Source organism: Ambystoma mexicanum, chromosome 3p (assembly GCF_040938575.1).
Source record: "Ambystoma mexicanum isolate Mex_15411 chromosome 3p, UKY_AmexF1_1, whole genome shotgun sequence".
Lineage (NCBI taxonomy): Eukaryota > Metazoa > Chordata > Amphibia > Caudata > Ambystomatidae > Ambystoma > Ambystoma mexicanum.
The window spans coordinates 372,269,587-372,292,846 of record NC_090925.1 but is presented as its reverse complement, the minus strand read 5'-3'; positions in this window follow the sequence as shown (position 1 = coordinate 372,292,846).

Below are 23,260 nucleotides of genomic sequence, written 5' to 3'. Positions count from 1 at the left end.
GATTGGTGTGCCGCCAATGATCTCTGCCTGAATGCCAGCAAGACTGAGATCCTCGTCATTGGCACACCTTCACCTTCCTTTCCTGTCACTCACTGGCCGGCCTCCCTTGGCCCTTCTTCTACCCCCACCTGTGAGGCCAAGAACCTCGGAGCAATCTTTGACTCCATGCTTTCCTTCTCTGCCCACATCTCTGATGTCTCAAGAAGGTTTAACTTCCTACTGCACCTCATCAGAGGTATTCTGCTTTTCCACTCCTTCCCCCCGAACCTCACTGTCACTGAAGCCCTGGTTCTCTCAAGGTTGGACTATTGAAACAGCCTCTTTCTAAATCTACCTGCCTCTACACTCCGCCCTTTGCAACTTATCCAGAACAGGACTGCAAGACTTGTTCTTGGCCTCAAGCCCTGGGATTGTATCTCTCCAGCCCTGTAATCTCTTCACTGGCTCCCATTAGCTGCAAGGATTACATTCAAGACCCTCTGCATGTCCACAAGGCTTTATGGGACCTGGATCCAAAATACCATCAGCTGTCCCTCCGTAAATACCTTCCCTCTCAAGCCCTTTGCTCCTCCACCTCTAAATCTCTCAGGGTCAGTCATTTTTCTAAGAAACAAGCTGGGAGTAGATATCTTTCTTTGGCTGGGGCCTCCCTCTGGAACAACCTCCATGCCACTCTAAAACTTGAGGTGAACCACCTCAGGTTCTGGAAGCACCTCAAGACCTTCCTCTTTGCTTCTGCCTTCTCTCCCCCCTGTTGATCTGTTCCGTATCAGCACTGTGCACCTGGTCTCCCTCTTTAGAGCCCAGGTACCTGCTCACCCTGCCACCCACCTGGACTGCCTCCCGGCAATCCCTTGCACTGGGTCTGTATCTGTATCCCTTTAGTCCCCCCCATTTTTTCTTTTTCTGCACTTATTCAGACACATCCTGTATGTTGCCTTATTCCTAGCACTGGCCATTTGCTGGCTGCACTACCACCGTGCGTTGCCTCTGTTATTTTTTTTTTTATTTATCCATTTTATTTATTTACTTATTTTTATTTTGGTCAGCACTTTCCACCTCCCCCCCTTTCACTTACCCCTCTCCCTCTCCCATGCACTTGCGCATTCTCAATGTCACTGGGCCTAGTAAGATTGTTGTTTTTGTTTTCCCTTGTTCCCTTCCTATGCCTCGTCGCACTCTGAAACATTTTGTGTACGAGCACAATACAAATAAAATATCAATATTAATATAATAGATGATATTATGTCATGATCCCTACCCCTAACCCTCATAGGCAAGTCACTGGAGCCAGGTTACGATCTCCCACTATGGCCTCAAAGGCCTTGCCATCTCATCACAGACTCTCCTGGAATCAGTCCTTGCGCCTTTGGCGCCAGGCTCATACTCAATGTGAAGATAACATGGGGGCCTGGACTTCTCAATGGGCTTTTGTTCAACATGGAGGCTCCCACGTAGCTCAGTTCCAAGAACTGTGCTATGCGGTCTAGTGTTTTGGGTGTGGTCCGGCCTTGGGATACCTGGGGCTTTATAAGCCACGCCCAGGCAGAGGAACACGCTTCGCGTTACTCTGCGGTTAGCAGCGTGACGCTCAATTCCTGGCCTTCCTGCCTGGAGCCGCACACCTGAAAGAACAAGAACATTGTTAATACGACACTTACCTGTGAGTAGTGTCCTGTCTTCGATCCATCGCTTACCCGTTGCAGAGAACACCAGCATCTTGGTGCCGCATCCTTCTCCGGAACACCGCAACCTGAAAAGAAGAGAGCGAAAATAGCATTAGTAAGCGTTTACTTATTCCAATTCAAGAACAGCAAAAACCATAAGACTCTTACCCGATTCAAGTGTCTCTCGGTCAGCATCCATTCCGGAACATCACAGCGACCTACAAGAAAGTGGGGAGACACAGGCTAGCACAAGAAAAATCATGGTAGCGCTGCGCACTGCGCATTCACTCACCGCCTCGTGCTCTCTCGGTCAGCATCCATTCCAGAACATCACAGCGATCTACAAGAAAGAGGGGAGACACAGGTTAACACAAGAAAAGACAAGATAGTGCCGCGCATTGTGCATTTACTCACCGCCTCGTGCTCAACTCCAATCAGCACGACAACACCAATAATTTCTTCCCACACCTAGAGTAAGAAGCATAGACATTACTAAAAAGAAAAAGACAAGGCACAAGAGAGAGAAAGAAGAGACAGAATTTCAAGACTATAAAACAGCAAAACCTACCTTAACGAGCTGGAGTCACAGCAGGTCTGGACTCAAAAAGGGCCTGCACCAGTGAAGCAACTAGGTTGCGACGCGCCTGCACCAGCTACGCGCCCCTGCACCGAGAAGCAGGACGGAGAGCGCATCGTACTAAATAGCAAGGTGAGGAAAAGATCTAAGAGAAGGTTTGGTTTTCAAGGGAGGCCGGAGCTAATCAGCAAGAGACAGTTAAGTCTTGAATCCGATATTCCTGTATTGCAGGCCCAATCCTCAGCTGAACCAACATCCAGAGAGGGGTTCGAGAGTGCGAGTGGTCCAACCAGGGCCGAATGGCGTCCCCGTGGATATCAGGTGAGCGTTACAGAACGCGAAGCCTTCATACCACTATCCACCTGGACGTCATGGAAACATCAGAAACCGACCAATTAGCTCAGATGCTGGGGCAGTTACGTGCCGAAGTACATTCAGCCAGGCAAGAGACCAAAGCCCTGTGGCGGGAATTGATAGGTCCTAAAGAACGTACCGACAAATTGAGCAGGCAACTACTCCAATCACAGGCGGGACAGGCCCTGCTGCCTGGTAGCGCTTCAACAGTGCCAACACCATCAGCCAGTCCTGTACAGATAACCCTTCCTGAGGCAGTTTCTTTAGCTCCACCTAAACGATTTACGGGAGATCCCAAGAAGTATGCAACATTCATGAACCAGTGCCGTCTTCATTTCCTTTGTAGACTTGGGGCCTTTCCTAACGGCCAGTCACGGGTTGCTTTTGTTTTATCTTATTTGAGTGGCAGTGCTGCAGATTGGTCTGTACCATTTGTCAGTCAGGATGATCCTCTGCTACATGACTTCAGGGGTTTTCAACAAGAGATGGAGAAACTCTTTGCTAGTCGTACCCATGGACAGGCATTAGACAACGAACTTTTGTCAGTTCGTCAAAGAAATCAAGACTTGTTAACATATATAGCAACCTTCAACAGGCTCGTGGTTGAAGCAGGGTGGCCTGAAGAGAAAAGAACCACGTTATTCCATCAGGGTCTACGGGGGGAGCTAAAGGACGTTCTTGCTCAAGTGGTTGATCCACCAAAAGACTGCAGAGTATATTAATCTTGTTGTTCAGCTAGATCATAGGTTGCAAGACCGAAGAGCAGATCAGATTATACTGGACACCCGTGCTATGTATGTTCGGTCAAAGGACAATATTGCACGTTCAGCAGAAAATATGGTGGAACCGATGCAAATCAGAGGGGTAAGGGCCCCTTTAACTAAAGCTGAAAGAGACAAGAGAAGGCAAGAGCAGCTATGTTTATACTGTGGAAAATCAGGCCATTTCCTTAAAGAGTGTTCAGTGAAACCACCAAGGAGAACCGCTGGGGCCGCAGAGAAAGAAGATAACAACAAGGAGTCGGAAAACTACCAAGCCCGGCAAGTGTAGAGGTTCGTTTGTCGAGCGCGGAAGGTGAACCACAGACGTCCCACTTTGCGTTAGCTGTGATTTTGATCAATCACCAACAACCGTCTCGAATGCATGCCGTAAAAGCATAGATAGATAGCGGAGCAGTTGGGAACTACATGGACCAAGATCTCGCAGCAAAGATGGAGCTTCCCTTATGCCTAAAGTCGACTACTGAAAAGGTCACCACCGTTGATGGTACGGAAATAGCTTCCGGTCCAATAACCCAATGTACAGCAGCATTAACCCTTCTGTGCCATGATGGACACCGGAAATGTATTGCTTTCGACCTCATCAAGGCGCCTCAGTTTCGGCTGCTATCACAGAGAAAAGCAGCAAACAGATACAAATCCATCTGCTCATGGGACAGCGGCGATAATCCTGGGTGTAACTGGTACCCTACCAAGTGAATACCAAGACTTTCAAGATGTATTTCAGAAAGAACAAGCTAATACCTTACCCCCGCACAGGCCATATGACTGTCAGATCGACCTTGGACCCGGTGCACAAATCCTTTGTGGTCGAATCTATGCACTCACTGAACCAGAAAACCACCATTTGAAATCTTATTTAGATCAATACCTGGCAAATGGTTTTATCTGCCTGTCTAAATCACCAGCAGCCTCTACTCTATTCTTCGTACCAAAGAAGGAAGGAGATTTGAGGACTTGCATCGACTACCACGCATTAAACCAAATCACTGTAAAGAATCGCTACCCACTGCCTCTTATTCCGGAACTGTTAGATCAAGCCAAAGACGCCCAGATCTGTACGAAATTGGACCTTCGGGGAGCGTACCATCTTGATCGAGTAAAAAAAGGAGACAAATGGAAAACCGCCTTTCGCACCAAATATGGCCTGTACGAATACCAGGTAATGCCCTTTGGGCTTTGCAAGACTCCCGCTGCATTCCAGTACTTCATGAACAATGTCTTAAGGGAATCAATTGACGTTTGTGCCCTGGTCTACATTGATGATATCTTAGTATATTCAGCTTCAAAACAGAACCACGTCATACATGTTGGCTCTGTTCATGCAAAACTCTGCCAACATCAACTATATGCTAAACTTGAAAACATTTCATTTCATGTCACCGAAGTTGAATTCCTCGGTTTTGTTCTCACTCCAAAAGGAATCCGAATGGATTTGCACAAGGTAGATGCCATTCTTAATTGGCCGTCGCCAACTTCTCTCAAAGGAATCCAGAGCATGCTGGGTTGTGCAAACTTTTACCGCCGATTCATTCCAGGTTTTTCTCAGATAGTGCATCCGATCACATCATTATTAAGAAAAAACAATAAGAAATTCCAATGGACAGAAGAAGCAGAAAAGGCCTTTCAGGAACTCAAAAAGAGGTTCACTTCCGCCCTGATTCTACGACATCCACGGCCGGATCTCCCTTACGTGGTGGAAACGGATGCCTCAAGCATGGCAATGGGAGCTGTTATCTCGCAAAGGGACCTCAAAACTGGTCATTTGCATCCTGTAGCCTTCTGGTCACGTAGGTTCTGACCCCCCGAGCTCAACTACACTATCACGGACAAAGAACTTCTAGCCATTAAATCAGCCTTTAAGGCCTGCCGACATTATCTCCTAGGTGCCAGACATACAATCACTGTAATAACTGATCATCGAAACCTACAATATTTCAAAACAGCGGGGGGCATGGATAAATGGCCAGGAAGTGCTTTGCGGTCGCTCCTGCAGATTCGACGGTGATCCGGCTGAATATGGGGTACAAACTCCAGATACATGGAAAAGACCTGAAGAAATAGACGTGGGAACCATATGTGCACGCTCCGGCACTAAGCGCGAGTGAAACGGACTCAGAAAAGTGGACTTTTGCAGCCCTGCACGCTGCCAGAATAATGCGAACCATGGAATGAAGATGGCGGACACCGAAACCTACGCAGAGGCTTCAAGCAATGTAGGCTGGGGACAAGGGTCGGAGCCTCTCTCTTCGCACACAGCGGGCTTGAAGAAGTTAAGGCGGAGGAGGCAGTGCACACGGCGGGATACATTGTAAAGCGAGCAATGTGGCGATAGTAGGAAGAACATCACTACGAGGGCGGGGAAAATAGACTTCGAAGCCTTACATGCAGGCGTGGCACCAGGGACAAAGGAATGCAAATGACGACCATCTGGGACCAACCCAGAGGCTCCGAACTGTGAATGCCGGTGACAGAAGCTGGAGCCTCTCTTTTTCGCATGACGCTGGCCTGAGGCAATCGGAAAAGAAAACGGATACATTGTGACTAACGAGGAGTGGCGCCCACCCGCGTCGTATCACAATGGATCGAGGGCTGTAATGGGGCACCAACAGGAGACAATGCTCCGAATTATACAGTGAGGGAAGCTCCGGTCAGAGAGGTGCGCAGGGTCGAGGAAGAATCAACCAATACGGCTCGCACTAGAGAAGCACGGCATGGTCACTAACACAACACGGGTGGGACAGGGAATAATTGGATATAAGGCAGTCTGCTGGAAAGATATAACGTGCGAGGAGCGGACGGCAGCTGCAGGCGGAGTGCGCTGACATTAAACCAGCGGAGGAAAGGAGGTGCCCACGGCCAGGTGCACACTGCAGTGTGGGCATCTGGGACACCCAAGCAGGTATACGCTACAAAGGCAGGACAGATAATGCTAGAATGCCACTGGAGCTCATAACACTATACACGCTGCAGCTATAAAGATGCAATTATCTGCCCTTGGCCACTAGAACTGTACACCAGAAGATAAAAGGGTGCATCCAGGCGAACTGAGCAGGGCCGGTCCACAAGGGCCCGAAGCAGCACAGCGCATGGTGCGGAACCTGCAAGAAACAGGCATTGCGGTACGCACACCGTAGGACAGATCAGAGGGGAAGACGCTGCAGCACAGCGCCCCCTCGCTCGGGCAGCGCTGGCGGCACTGCAACAAAGTGCGCGCTCCCCCACTCCATGGTAAAGGGGAGAGCACACTGGCCAGCTAACGTGCACGGTGGGAGGTAGGCACAGGATGAAGATGGATGCTGCGGGGAACATAGGCTTGGCCTGATACCCGAGACCAAGAAATCGTGGCACCCTGGGCTAATTATATACTGTGCGATTTTAAACATGAGCTGGCCCACCTGACGAGCGGACGCACGACAGGGCGTCACATTGGACCAAATTGACATTGAAACGCCCACAACACGGAAGTGCACACACTAACCCTCCCTGGGATTTTGAACGGTCCCCAGCAAAACTTGAACACCACAGAAGCTGAGGTGGGAAGGAATGAACCCACATGGTCACGTGGGAGGACACAGTCCGTTCTGGAAATAAGATAAGTTTCCGGGGGACACCCGTGACATGATCGGGCTGGGCCCGGACATTCTGGGCACTGAGCGGCATAAATCACATAGAGATACAGCCAACACACCCGCTGCCCTGAGGCCGCTAGCAGAGTCGGAGAGGGGATCCACACGGTTACGTGGGAGGGCACAATCCATTCCTACAGCTAAGAGGTGGTTTTGGGATGCTCCTGAGGCGGCCCCCCTAGGATCAGGCGATAACGGAGGTCTGCCCCCGTTGAGGCTGAAAATCACAAGTGGTGGGGCTCGCCTACGAATTCTAGCCGCAGTGCCATGTCCACCAAACCTCCAAAACTGAAGGGCAAGCAGCCTACGCTAGACGAATACGCCAGGACACCGACTGGCCCGAAAGGGGCCAGGAGCAAGGACAGGGCCCCCGCGGGGAGCGTGGCCGCCATGGGCACGAACCAGGAGATCCTTGCCACGATCGCTGACCTGAAGGTGGCTTGGGAGACCAAGCTTGAACTGGCCATGACCGAATTGAAAACAGCGCTGGAGCTCAAAGTTGGGGCGGTACAAGAGGAAGTGAATCTTCTCCTGCAAGATGTCCGGTCACTGGTGGAGCGCACTGAGAATCTTGAGAAAGAGGTGGGCCCGGACAAAGCGGACTGTGCTTCACACAAATCGGAACTTCATGCCCAGGTGCAGCGCGTGGGCAACCTAGAGAACAGGGCGGAGGAGGCGGAAGGATGTGCCCGGAAGAATAATATCTGCATCGTTGGCTTGCCGGAGGGAGCAGAGGGTGCCAACCCCACAGAGTTTATTGAATCTATGCTGCTGCAGGAGATAACCGGAGGAGTCTTGTCTCAGGGGTTCGCAGTGGAAAGGGCGCATAGGGCTCTAACGCGGAAGCCGCCGCCGGGCAACCCACCTAGGCCAGTGATCGCTAAGATCCTCAACTATCGGGATCGAGTAAGAATCCTTGAAAACTTGCGTAAGGGTGGAACAATACAAAGAGGGGCAGCAAACATAACTGCCTACCCGGATTATACCCTGATGGTGCAACAGAGCCGTATGAACTTTGGGACTGTCAAGAGAAGACTGCAAGAAGCGGGCCACAAGTACATGCTGCTCTACCCGGCAAAGCTAAAAGTTTTCCATAAAAACAGAAACTTGTTTTTTGAAACTCTGGAAGAAGCTATGGGGTGGCTCGACATGCAAAGCTGCCCCCAGAAGTCGGGCATCCTGATGGGAGAAGGAGAAAGAAGAGATAAGTAATGTGCAGGGGGGGCACCTGAAGGTGTTGTGGCTTAAGACAATGGGACTTGATTATAGTAACTGATGCAGCGTATGGGCTGGTATGAACAGGTCGGAGAGATACATGATCCGTGAGCACTGTGACTATTGCTTAGTTAGGGAGCCTCGCAGAGCTAGTCCTTATACCCCCATTTAGAGTTTAGTTAGGTCACCGATAGTGCGGCGACACCCTGCTGGGATCCTAGCCTGGGTGTTCCAAGGTAGGACCAAACGCGGGGAGCCTGAGATCCAGGGATGGAGCTGGGCACCTGTTGGGGTTGGAATAGGGTGGGGAGGGGGGAGGGAAGGGGTTGTGTGCAGTGGTTTGTTGTAGTTGGGGAGGGTGTACAGTTGGGGTATGAGCCTACACCCTGGGATAAAAGATATGAACCATGGGAGACCTTAAAATAGTTACTTGGAATGTCAGGGGGCTCAACAGTTATTTTAAAAGAAACAAGGTTATGATGTACCTGCGCAGACAGAAAGTGGACATAGCCTTGTTACAAGAAACTCATTTAACGCAGGAAAAATTGGAAGTGATACGGAAGAAGTGGAAAGGGACGGTAGTGGGGGCAGCATACTCAGCCTACGCAAGAGGGGTAATTACATGGGTGGCCCCACATGTCCCATTCCAGTTGTTGCATTCTGCAGCGGAGCTAGACGGCAGGATGGTGATTATAAAGGGCTGCTGGAAAATAGAGAGATATGTATTGTAAATACTTATGCCCCGAATCAGGACACGGCTGCGTACTTTAGAACCCTGTATGGTAAACTCAGTGGTAGTGTGGGGGGGCGGTGCTTGGGGGGGTGATGTTAATTGTGTGTTAAACCCAAACATGGATAGATCAGACGCTAAGGTAGATAGACCCACTCCGGCTGCAAAGGCATTGCAGACATTATTGGAAGATTTTGGGCTGAACAATGCATGGAAGTCACACCATCCGCAGGATAGACAATATTCACACTATGCGGCCCCTCAGGGCCTATATACTAGACTAGACTATGGGCCTCATTACAACTCAGGCGTTAAGGGTTAACGCCACCGTTAACCCTTAACGCCTGATTCTGATTTTAACGCCTGCTTTTAGCAGGCGTTAAAATCCATGGCGCTAACCTGCCATGGTGCTAATTACGCCGCCGTAATTTACGGCGGCGTAATTAGCGCCTTCCCCACTCCCATTATGCCCTATGGGGCAAAAATGGGAATGGGGAAGGGAAAATGGGAAATGGGGATTTACCGCCCCACTCACCTTGGAATGGGGCGGTAAATCCGCCATCCACCATGGTGTAAACGGAGTTTACACCATGGTGGTAAAGTTGGTGCACTTAGCACCAAGGTTGTAATGAGGCCCTATGTGTTTGTCACGCATGAACTAATGACTGAAATAACGCATGCAGAATAGAAAGCAAGGGTCCTCTCAGACCACTCGCCATTGATGTTAGTGTGGCAATACCGACCCCCGAGGGGAAGGATACCCAAATGGCGCATGCGTGCAGAGGCGCTGAAAGACAACGTATTTGGAGAGGATATGCGAGAGGAAATAATAAGTTATTTTGAGATAAACACTGGCAGTGTTAAGAAAGCGGGCACACTCTGGGAAGCCTTCAAGGTGGTGGTGAGGGGGATTGCCACAGCTAAGTCTAGGGGACTGCAGGATGGGATCCTGACCGAGTTGCAGGAAGCCGAAAAGGCGCTAGAAAGGGTGTCGGAAAGGGGTAGTAATACTAAGGAAGAAACAGAAATGGTACTGTGACAGAAATGTGCAGTATACTGGGATAGATTATGCAACCTCAATTATAAAAAAGTATATAGAGAGACAACATGCAGAAGGGGACAAACCAGGGAGAGTCCTGGCATGGCTATATAAAAATGAGACCCCCTCGGTCCCCAATTAGAACGATAGTGAAAGAAGATAGGAGCATAGCAGACACACAAGAGGGGCTTAATCAGGAATTTGCAGAGTATTATAGACGCCTGTATGGGGAGGGGACAGGAGGCAACAGTGAGGAAATAGGGGATACATTGGAAGATATTGGACTACCGCAGATTAGTGCAGAGGAGAGGGAGGAGTTAGATGCCCCGATTACTCTGGAGGAACTAGAAGAGGTAGTGAGGCAGCTGCCCACGTGCAAAACCCCGGGAACTGATGGACTCCCAAGCGAATTCTATAAAGCATATAAAACAGAGGTACTCCCCCCACTGCTGGAGATGCTTAACCAAGCATATGAAGCTGGGAAATGTCCAGAATCGTTACGTGAAGCGGTCATTATACCGCTTCCCAAGCCCAATAAGCCTGGTAGTGACTGTGGCTCTTACAGGCCCTTTTCGATGTTAAACCAAGACAGCAAGATTCTAACAGCGTTCTTGGCAAAGACTGAAGAAGGTCATCAATAAGTTAATACATCCCGATCAGACAGGATATGTCCTGAATAGGAACATCTCAAATAACCTTAGGCGACTCCGCCAAGTCATTGAACATGCGAATGGAGTTGCAGGCGACATGGCAATAGTATCATTAGATGCGATCAAGGCATTTGACTCGGTCAAATGGCCCTGGTTAACGGCGGCCCTAGCCAATTATGGCATGGGACCTGGATATCTCAAATGGGTCAAACTGTTATACAGCGCGCCGCTAGCTAGAGTGAAAACAGGAGTTGTAGTTTCTGAAAGATGGCAACTCAGTAGAGATACTAGACAGGGATGCCCATGGTCCCCCATGCTGTATTTTATTTATCCTTGGAACCGCTGGAGATTTATTTAAGGCAGCAATATGATGCAATAGGTATTGTCGTTGGGGAGACACCACATTTAATTTCATTGTATGCAGATGACATGTTACTGTATTTGCGCTACCCAGAAGAGAACCTCCAATATATATTGGAAGTGATGAAGAGGTTTGCAGAACAATCAGGCATAGCTGTGAACCCCAGTAAGTCCTGTATGTTCCCGTTGGGTAGATATAGAGGGCTCTCGTTAGAGAATTTGCCGGTCCTACAGATACCGTGGGAGGTTACCACATTCAGATATCTTGGGGTAGACATATATCACACGGTAGAAGCTGAACATAGGCATAAAACGGAAAGATAAGTTAGGAAACTGGAGAGTAGTATGAAGTTTTGGGTGAAGCTCCCCTTGGCAATGATGGGACGAGGGGCGATGCTCAAGATGGTGGCGCTGTCCAGATTGTTGCACTGCTTCGCGAACATTCCATACTCAATACCCAGGAAATTCTTTGCTAAACTGGACGGCATGTGCAGGGAATTCTTATGGCACGGGATGAGGAACAGGGTAGCCCTGTGGAAATTACATAATCCATAAGAGAAAGGAGGCATTAAATTACCAAACTGGGAAATCTATTATCTAGCGAGCCAATTACAATACGTAACCAAATGGCTCTCTGATGAACCTACTTTAGAACACAGGCTGTTTCAGAGGGACTGCGCCCCATACTTTCTACAAGAGATGATATGGTTGCCTAAATCGGAGATGGAAGACCGCCCGGGGATGATAGGCCTTGGGTGGGGGATGTGGCAAAGAGCGTGCCGGTTAATGGAAAAGCCAACCCTGTGCTCCCCACAGATCCCATTGGTCACAGTGGTGGGAAGAGAAAAGCAACTGAGGCTAATGATTAGGAAGCACTGGGAACCGGTGGGTATAGCAACGATGGGGGATGTGTGGCAAGAGGGTAAGATATTGGAATTTGGGGAGCTGATGGAACTAATGGGGTTGAGTGTGGGGCAATATATTACGTATCATGGGGTGGTGCAACGAATTAAAGATACCTGGTCTGAAGTGGCACTGGCGGAGGAACCGGACGCCACTATAGATGCGATGTATGACATAGCAGAAGGGGGACACGAAACATCTAGATTATATGAAATGATAATGTCCCAAGCGGGCAAGGAGGTGGTGCAACTTAGACTGGACTGGGAAGAAGAAGTAGGGGCCCCGATGAGTGATGGGATGTGGAAGAGAGCACCAGGATTTCATAAAATAGTATCGAGAAATGCTAGGTTACAGCAGATACAGTTGTATATAACTCACAGGGCATACCTGACACCTCAAAAGATAGCTAAATATAAAAAACGCCGGACGTCAAGTGTGCCCTAAATGTAATTAAGAAAATGCGGGAATGGTGCATATGTTTTGGGCGTGCCCATTGATAGAGAGATATTGGGGAGAAATAGCACAGAAAATGGAAGACAAAGGGATCCACATGAAGGTGAATACTGCATGGGCTTGTTTGATAGGAGGTTTTCCCAGATGACGTAAACTTAGACATGTAAGCAAACTGAAAGATCTAGCGTATGTCCTAGCGAAGAGAAGGATTGCAATGGGTTGGAAGGCATGTCATAGACCCAAAATGGAAACGTGGTGGAGGGATCTGCAGAAGTGGGCGGAGGCTGAAACAGTGGTATGGCAGGAAGCGTGTAAAGGGGAGATAGAAGAAGAAGCCAGAACCCTATCGGGTTGGAGGCAACTGATTGCTGAATTATTTGGGCCTTCGTATGATGGATCAAATGATGGAGACCCAATAAGTTCTGTCGAAGAGGAATCTCCACCGCAAGAGGTAGAGGCTGGTAATGAGGGGGAGTAGGCTGGGGAGGGGGGAGCGAAGGGGAGATACAGAGGGCTGGAATACAGCAATCTATGTTTATTTGTGATTTATATTATGCATCTACTGTAAGTTTGGTTTGAGTTGTTATTTTTTGAATAAAATTAATAAAATTGTTTTAAAAAAATATTTAAAAACAGCGAAGGTTCAGTCCTTACGTCAACTAAGCTGGGCCCTCTTTTTCGCAGAATACAAATACGTGATCACGTTTCGACCAGGAGTCTGAAACGGAAAGGCTGATACCCTTTCCCGTATGGGTATTGATGAGAAGGTATACACGACCCCAGATCCAGTGGCCATTATTCCGAGTGACAAAGTCGTAGGCCTTACAGCAACAATGACTCAGAGTGAACTCCAGAACAAGATTCAACTCTTGATGAGTCCCAAGCTATTACAAGAATGGAGTATACAAGGAGAACATCACACAGTTAAAGATCAACTACCATATTTCAGGAACCGTATATACCTGCCAAGTAAAGAATTACAAGAACAAGTAATCTCTGGCTATCACGACTCCTTAATTGAAGGTCATCCTGGAATTGCTAAAACACTAGCCAAAGTAAAACAAAACTACTGGTGGCCCACTTCACTCAAACACATTATTCAATTTATCCTATCCTGCGGTGTGTGTGCACAAAATAAAAGGCAGAAGCAAAAACCAGCTGGTCTCCTTCAACCGTTGGAAATTCCACCTGCACCCTGGCACACGCTGTTGCTCGACTTCATCACAGATTTACCTCTCAGTCAAGGATTCAAAATCATTCTAGTGGTTGCAGACTTATTTTCGAAAATGGCACATTTCGTTCCTTTTAAAGGTCTCCCAAATGCATCTAGCCTGGCAAAGGTATTCCTTGAACATATCGTACGGCTACATGGGTTTCCTTCAATCCTAATCTCAGACCGAGGTAGTCAATTTGTGTCTAACTTCTGGAGGAAGAGCTGTTCTATGGCCCAAATCGATATTCGATTATCCACAAGTCACCATCTCCAAACGGATGGCCAAACAGAAAGAATGAACCAGACACATGAGCAATACCGATGCTGTATGCTATATCAAGTGCAAGGAAGTTGGACGGACTTGTTATGGATAGCAGAATATGCCTATAATAACTCTTTACACACTAGCACTGGGCAGACTCCTTTCTATACCATATATGGTAGACATCCACGCACTTCCGAACTAGATGTTCCAACTACCCTGGGAATGCCAGCAATTAAAACCTTACACACAACCATTTCTCAAGCCTTCAAAAAGGCAGTTGAACATTTACTCCAAGCTCAGAACAGACAAAAGAAATTCTCCAACCAGCATCGTAGAAAGGCTCCCGATTGCCAAGTTGGGGATGAAGTCTGGTTAGCATCAAAACATTTGCCCATAAAAGGAACCCGAACCTTTCGCCCACGATATCTAGGACCTTTCACCATCAAATCTGTAATAAATCCAGCAGCATTTACGCTAGCCATACCATCAAATATGCATATTCATCCTGTGTTGCACATATATCTTCTAAAACCTGTCCAACCTGGAACCCGTGTTACAACACCACAAAAACCAGTAGTGGTCAACAGAGAACCGGAGTTTGAGGTTAAATACATCCTAAATTCAAATACACCAGATCTAAGCTATTCTATTTAGTAGATTGGAAAGGGTATTGCCCGCAGGACAGAAGGTGGGAACCTTGTGAGTACATCCATGTGCCATGCTTGATAAAAACGGTTCCATCAGAATCATCCAACCAAACCAGGGCCGGGCAGAAGAACTACTGTGAAAGGGGCCTTGGGGTGGAGTGCTGTCATGATCCCTACCCCTAACTGTCATGATCTCTGCTTCCAAAAGGTCAGGGTTTTCCCAACTCCCTTGGAAGCAGATCCATAACCCAGGTTCCGAGTGCCAACCAGTCCCAATGGGGACCTTTTGGACCCAGTCCTGGCGCCAGTGGCACCAGGCTCATAAATATGCCCAGTCCCAGCGCTGGAAGCGCCGGGCTCATAATGCTTGGGTGGACTTACCTGCAGCAGACCATGCTGCTTACTTGCCTGCCAGTTGAGCCTCTGATCCTCTTCTGTTTGGAACTACTTTTCCTGTTGGGTGGGGCTGGAGCCACTCCCTAGATGCAGAACACTGGAACTCTTCTGGAAGGCAGGAACTCTTTTCTTACCAGGAACTCTTTTCTTACTTAGGCGTGGCTGTGGAAGGAGACACCTAAGCACTACAGGAGGCTATTTAAACCACACCCGGTGGATGAATCTTGCTTTGCGTTATTCTGCATCCTCTGCAGCAGAACGCTCATCGTGTCTTCTGCATCTGATCCTGGGCCTAAGGAAAAAGGCTTACCATCCTGAATCCAGTCTTCAGCAACACCTATAAAGACAAGAAAGAACAGGTTAGCATTCCGGCATCTAGAAAGGCAAAGGCTTACCTACTCTTCGTGCGCTCCGGAGGTCTTCACACTGTATTCCGGCATCTGAAAGACAAAAGCTTACCAACTCTTCGCACGCTCCGGAGGCCGTCGGCGCTGCATCCCGCATCTGAAAGACAAAACAAGGTGCGTTTAAAGACATTGGGGAACTTTAATACTCACGTGCCATTACTCCTTTCCACATCTAACCCAGTGGGTATCCCGGCACCCTGCAGCCGCTCCGAACTTGTACCTGCAAAATAAAAAGACAGTTTGAGCGCATTGTGAAGCTGGCAACAAGCGCTTACTTACGTGCTTCCAGGCGCTTCTATTCATCACACGGGCTCCATCTTCAAGGCACTTCAGCCCGTCATCCGCCATCGCCGGAACCCTGCAAAACAAGAGACATCATTATTAAAGACTTTAAAGACATTTGAGTTACTCGAAACTTACCGTTCGTGCAGTAAACGACGGACAGCAGTCCTCTGAAGTCAAGAGGCCTGCGCTACCTATCCGGTGAAGAAACTGGTTACAGCACCCTGCCCCGAGGCAGATGGAGAGCTCGGCATTCACTTACCTAAGGTGAGAGCGTTAACCTGTGGGGGTCTACAGGAGAAGAGGAAAGAGATAGGGACACCCCAATAACCCCAGTTCATTAACCCCGTATTTTCTATCTGCAGACATCTTACTCTGCACGTCAGGCATACAGGGCACAGAGGTCCAGCCCAAAGAGCCAACCGGGTGCTGCACATCACCTTTGAAGATACGGTAGTCGCCCAGTCAAGACCGGCGCCTCTGCGAGAATCAGGTGAGCGTTACAGAACGCAAAGCCTACCGCAAAACTCTCGCCCAGGCGCTATGGAAACCTCGGATACTGACCACCTAGCCCGGTTACTTGGGGAACTAAGGGCAGAAGTGCATGCAGCTCGTCAGGAAACGAACGCTCTAAGAAGGGAACTAATTATTTCCAAGGAGAGAACAGATGATCTTGCTAGACAATTGCTACAGTCACAAGCCGGACAGACCCCGCTACCCGCATCAGGGGCAAATCTTCCTTCAACATCCTCTATGAATCCAGTGCAGATCAACCTACCTGGGAATGTACCTCTGGCTCCGCCCGAACGATTTTCTGGTGACCCAAAGAGGTTTGCGGTATTTATCAATCAGTGCCGGTTGCACTTCTTATGCCGGCCAGCAGCCTTTCCAACTGATCAAGCTAAAGTAGCTTTTGTACTTTCGTACCTTAGTGGCAATGCGGCAGACTGGTCGATCCCTCTAGTTAATCAAGATGATCCGGTTCTCCATGATTTTCAAGCCTTTCAGCTTAGTATGGAAAAACTGTTCGCAAGACATGCACAGGGGCAGGCCTTGGACAATGAGCTTCTTTCGTTGCGACAGGGTAATCAAGACCTTTTGGCTTATATTGCATCTTTCAATAGACTAATAGTAGAAACTCAATGGCCTGAGGACAAAAGGATTACGCTGTTTTATAGAGGTCTACGTGGAGAGCTCAAAGACGTTTTAGCCCAAGTAGTGAATCCCCCACAAGACTGTTCGGATTATATAGACTTGGTCGTTCAAATAGATCACAGACTGCAAAACAGGAAGGCCGATCATTCCAAGTTTGATGCCCGAGTATTTTCCAAACCGCCAACTCCTTCCAAAGGAGTAGACTCCGGGGAACCCAATCAAATAGGGGGTCTGAAAGGTCCTCTAACACAAAGGGAGCGGGAAAGGAGAAAACAGTTGCAATTATGCCTATATTGCGGAAACTCAGGGCACTTTCTTCGAGACTGTCCGGTGAAACCTGCCAAGAAGGCAGTAGGAGCTGCAGTTACCCCAGTTACAAACTCTGAGCAGGGAAACGACCTCGCCCGACAAGAATAGAGGTCCTCTTGCCGAGCGTGAAAACCAGTTCCGTGACCTCGCATTTCGTGATACCTATGGTCCTCATTAGCCCTGATAATCCGGATCGATTACATGCAATTGAAGCTTACGTCGACAGCGGTGCCATCGGCAATTATGTGGATCATGAAATGGTTTTGAGGATGAATCTAACTCTTTGTCCCAAGGCTGTAAAGGACGTCATTACTACGGTGGATGGTACGGAGATAGCCTCCGGGCCAGTAACGCATACCACTCAAGAGGTGACGCTAGTAAGTCAAGATGGACACCATGAGAAGATCGTGTTCGATGTGATCAAGGCCCCTCAGTTCCAGATTATTCTAGGAATACCTTGGTTAGAGAAACACAATCCTCTGATCGATTGGCGAGCAAGAACGGTCCAGTTTCCAGAATGTGTCTCTACTTGTCACCCTCCACCTGGTGTTGCACTGGCAGCAATTTCTTCAGAGACTCCCCAGTTACCTCCCGAATACCTAGAATACCAAGATGTTTTCCGGAAGGAGCAGGCTAACTCTCTACCTCCTCATAGGTCTTATGACTGCCAGATAGACCTGATACCTGGATCTACTCCTCCTTGTAGTAGAATTTATGCCCTCACCGAGCCTGAGAACCTTCACCTTCGACAATACCTGGATCAATACCTGGCAAATGGGTTTATTCGTCCTTCCAAGTCCCCTGCCTCTTCAGCTTTGTTCTTCGTTCCAAAAAAGGAAGGAGACCTTAGAACTTGTATCGATTATCGCTCCCTGAACCAGATCACCATTAAGAATAGATATCCGTTACCTTTGATCCCTGAACTCCTGGACCAAGTCAGAAAAGCATGCATATATACAAAGCTGGATCTTAGAGGAGCTTACCACTTGGTACGAGTAAAAGAGGGAGATGAATGGAAGACGGCCTTCCGCACCAAGTATGGGCTATTTGAATATCAGGTCATGCCCTTCGGACTTTGCAATGCCCCGGCCGCCTTTCAATATTTTATGAACGATGTCCTCAGAGAGCTCATAGATGTGTGTGTTGTTGTTTACATCGACGACATTCTCGTTTATTCTTCATCGGAATCTGAACATCGGAAACACGTGAAAATGGTCCTCGAAAGATTGCGTCAACACAAACTTTTCGCTAAGTTGGAAAAATGTGTTTTCAACGTGACTGAAGTTGAATTCTTGGGATTCATATTATCGCCTGGCGGAGTGCGTATGGATTCAAAGAAGGTCGATGCAGTTCTCAAATGGCCATCACCATCTTCCGTAAAAGGTGTGCAAAGCATGTTAGGCTTCGCTAACTTTTACCGCAGGTTTATCCCCGAGTTCTCTCGAATAGTCCAGCCCATCACTGCCTTGTTAAAGAAAAACAAACGTTTTGAATGGTCTACCGAGGCGGAACAAGCTTTCCAGGATTTGAAGACTAAATTTATCTCTGCACCAATCTTAAAACATCCTCGCCCCGAACTCCCCTACATCGTGGAAACTGATGCTTCAAGCCTTGCCATGGGGGCAGTTCTATCACAAAAGGACCCGGTAACCAATCAGTTGCATCCCGTGGCATTTTGGTCCCGCAAATTCTCGCCTCCTGAAGTCAATTACACGATTACTGACAAGGAACTTCTGGCTATCAAGTCTGCCTTTAAGGCTTGGCGGCATTATCTGCTGGGTGCCCGACACACCGTTACTGTGATTACGAATCACCGAAACCTGCAATATTTGAAAACCGCAAAAGCCCAATCATCTAGACAACTCCGTTGGGCATTATTCTTTGCCGAGTTTGACTTCATAATTACCTATCGACCTGGTACAAAAAACGGTAAAGCCGATGCCCTTTCTCAGATGGGAGTGGAAGAACACTTGATCAACCCTAAACCTGTACCAATCATTCCCGAACAAAGAATTCTGGGTGTAAGCGCCACAGAATCCATAGAGGAAGTCAAGGATAAAGCCAGGCAACTTGTAACTCCAGCAGACATACAGAATTGGCATCTGCAGGGAAAGGACTTTGCAGTAAAGGACAACTTATTGTATTTCCAAGAACGAGTATACCTACCCAGCACAGATTTACAGAAAAAAGTAATCTCTTGTTATCACGACTCTTTAATGGAAGGTCATCCCGGTATAGCCAAGACCTCAGAAAAGATCAAGCGCTACTTCTGGTGGCCGTCTTGGAAAAAAGATATCAGAGACTTTATAATGTCCTGTGGAGTATGCGCCCAAAACAAGAGTCAAAAGGAAAGACCAGCAGGCCTCTTACGCCCTATTGACATCCCACCACGCCCTTGGCATACGCTTTCTATGGACTTCATCACCGATCTACCTCCATGCTCCGGATACAATACGATTCTAGTAATCGTGGACTTATTCTCCAAGATGGCGCATTTCATTCCGCTCAAAGGCTTGCCAACAGCAGCAACTCTGGCCCGAGAATTTCTCGAAAACATCGTCCGACTGCACGGTTTTCCTTCGGTTCTAATTTCGGATGGAGGTAGTCAATTTATTTCTCATTTTTGGCGAAGTTGCTGTCGGTCGGCTCAAATTGATGTGAGACTATCGACCAGTCACCACCCTCAGACCGACGGACAAACCGAGAGGACCAATCAAACTCTGGAACAGTATTTACGCTGCATGCTGCAACAAACTGAAAAAAACTTGGAAAGATATCCTTTGGATAGCCGAGTATGCCTACAATAACTCTGTCCATTCGGGAACTGGGAAAACCCCATTTTTTCTTTTGTACGGCAGTCACCCTCGAACCTCGGAGTTGGATCCCCTCCAAGATCTTGAAACACCAGCAGTAGACTACCTGCATTCTACAATCACCCAAGCCTTTAAGGAAGCTGTTTCTCACCTTCAAAGGGCTAAAGAACAATACGAGAAAGGAGCAGATCAACATCGGAAGGAAGCCCCTCACTATCAAGTAGGGGATCAAGTCTGGTTATCCACCAAATATCTATCTCTAAAAGGGCCACGCACATTCAACCCAAGATACCTTGGTCCCTATTCCATCACTACCATAGTAAACCCAGTAGCGGTCAAGTTGGACTTGCCCCCGCACATGAAGATACATCCGGTCTTCCACGTCTCTCTATTAAAACCCGTGCAACCTCAAACCCGACTAACCAAATCTCCAAAACCTATCCTAGTTGATGGAGAACTCGAGTTTGAAGTCAAAAGCATTCTGGACTCTAAGATCTCCAAATCTAAACTATTCTACCTAATTGACTGGAAAGGCTACGGCCCCCAAGAGAGATCCTGGGAACCTGCTGAATATGTCCACGGTCCTCGCCTAATCAAAAGATTTCACCGAACATTTCCTGACAAGCCAAAACCCCCGGAGAAGCCCGGTTTGGGAGGGGCCTTGAGGGGGGGTACTGTCATGATCTCTGCTTCCAAAAGGTCAGGGTTTTCCCAACTCCCTTGGAAGCAGATCCATAACCCAGGTTCCGAGTGCCAACCAGTCCCAATGGGGACCTTTTGGACCCAGTCCTGGCGCCAGTGGCACCAGGCTCATAAATATGCCCAGTCCCAGCGCTGGAAGCGCCGGGCTCATAATGCTTGGGTGGACTTACCTGCAGCAGACCATGCTGCTTACTTGCCTGCCAGTTGAGCCTCTGATCCTCTTCTGTTTGGAACTACTTTTCCTGTTGGGTGGGGCTGGAGCCACTCCCTAGATGCAGAACACTGGAACTCTTCTGGAAGGCAGGAACTCTTTTCTTACCAGGAACTCTTTTCTTACTTAGGCGTGGCTGTGGAAGGAGACACCTAAGCACTACAGGAGGCTATTTAAACCACACCCGGTGGATGAATCTTGCTTTGCGTTATTCTGCATCCTCTGCAGCAGAACGCTCATCGTGTCTTCTGCATCTGATTCTGGACTTAAGGAAAAAGGCTTACCATCCTGAATCCAGTCTTCAGCAACACCTATAAAGACAAGAAAGAACAGGTTAGCATTCCGGCATCTAGAAAGGCAAAGGCTTACCTACTCTTCGTGCGCTCCGGAGGTCTTCACACTGTATTCCGGCATCTGAAAGACAAAAGCTTACCAACTCTTCGCACGCTCCGGAGGCCGTCGGCGCTGCATCCCGCATCTGAAAGACAAAACAAGGTGCGTTTAAAGACATTGGGGAACTTTAATACTCACGTGCCATTACTCCTTTCCACATCTAACCCAGTGGGTATCCCGGCACCCTGCAGCCGCTCCGAACTTGTACCTGCAAAATAAAAAGACAGTTCGAGCGCATTGTGAAGCTGGCAACAAGCGCTTACTTACGTGCTTCCAGGCGCTTCTATTCATCACACGGGCTCCATCTTCAAGGCACTTCAGCCCGTCATCCGCCATCGCCGGAACCCTGCAAAACAAGAGACATCATTATTAAAGACTTTAAAGACATTTGAGTTACTCGAAACTTACCGTTCGTGCAGTAAACGACGGACAGCAGTCCTCTGAAGTCAAGAGGCCTGCGCTACCTATCCGGTGAAGAAACTGGTTACAGCACCCTGCCCCGAGGCAGATGGAGAGCTCGGCATTCACTTACCTAAGGTGAGAGCGTTAACCTGTGGGGGTCTACAGGAGAGGAGAAGAGGAAAGAGATAGGGACACCCCAATAACCCCAGTTCATTAACCCCGTATTTTCTATCTGCAGACATCTTACTCTGCACGTCAGGCATACAGGGCACAGAGGTCCAGCCCAAAGAGCCAACCGGGTGCTGCACATCACCTTTGAAGATACGGTAGTCGCCCAGTCAAGACCGGCGCCTCTGCGAGAATCAGGTGAGCGTTACACTAACCTTCATAGGCAAGTCACTGGAGCCAGGTTACGATCTCTCACTATGGCCTCAAAGGCCTTGCCATCTCATCAAAGACTCTCCTGGAGTCAGTCCTGGCGCCTTTGGCGCCATTCTCATACTCAATGTGAAGATAACATGGGGGCCTGGACTTCTTAATGGGCTTTTGTTCAACATGGAGGCTCCCACATAGCTCAGTTCCAAGAACTGTGCTAAGCGGTCTAGTGTTTTGGGTGTGGTCGGGCCTTGGGATACCTGGGGCTATATAAGCCATGCCCAGGCAGAGGAAAGCGCTTTGCGTTACTCTGCGGTTAGCAGCGTGACGTTCACCGTGTTCAGTTCGGTCTCCTGAGTTTCTTGCCTGCCTTATCCTGGAGCCGCGCACCTGAAAGAACAAGAACATCGTTAATATGACACTTACCTGTGAGTAGTGTCCTGTCTTCGATCCATTGCTTACCCGGTCCAGAGATCACCAGCATCTTGGCGCTGCATCCTTCTCCGGAACACCGCAACCTGAAAAGAAGAGAGCGAAAATAGGATTAGTAGGCGTTTACTTATTCCAATTCAAGAACAGCAAAAACCATAAGACTCTTACCTGATTCAAGTGTCTCTTGGTCAGCATCCATTCCGGAACATCACAGCGACCTACAAGAAAGAGGGGAGACACAGGTTAGCACAAGAAAAGACAAGGTAGCGCTGCGCACTGCGCATTCACTCACCGCCTCGTGCTCTCTCGGTCAGCATCCATTCCGGAACATCACAGCGATCTACAAGAGGGGAGACACAGGTTACCACAAGAAAAGACAAGATAGCGCTGCGCATTGCGCATTCACTCACCGCCTCGTGCCCAACTCCAATAGGCTCGACAACGCCAATAATCTCTTCCCACACCTAGAGGAAGAAGCAGAGACATTACTAAAAAGAAAAAGACAAGGGACAATAGAGAGAAAGAAGAGACAGAATAGCAAGACTATAAAACAGAAAAACCTACCTTAACGAGCTGGAGTCACAGCAGGTCTGGACTCAAACAGGGCCCGCACCAGTGAAGGAACTAGGTTGCGACGTGCCCGTACCTGGTATGCACCCCTGCACTGAGAAGCAGGAAGGAGAGCGCATCGTACTAAAAAGCAAGGTGTGGAAAAGATCTAAGGGGGTTTGGTTTTCAAGGGAGGTGTGAGCCAATCAGCAAGAGACAGTTAAGTCTTGAATCCGATATTCCTGTATTGCAGGCCCAATCCTCAGCTGAACCAATATCCAGGGAGGGGTTCGAGAGTGCGAGTGGTCCAACCAAGGCTGAGTGGCGTCCCTGTGGATATCAGGTGAGCGGTA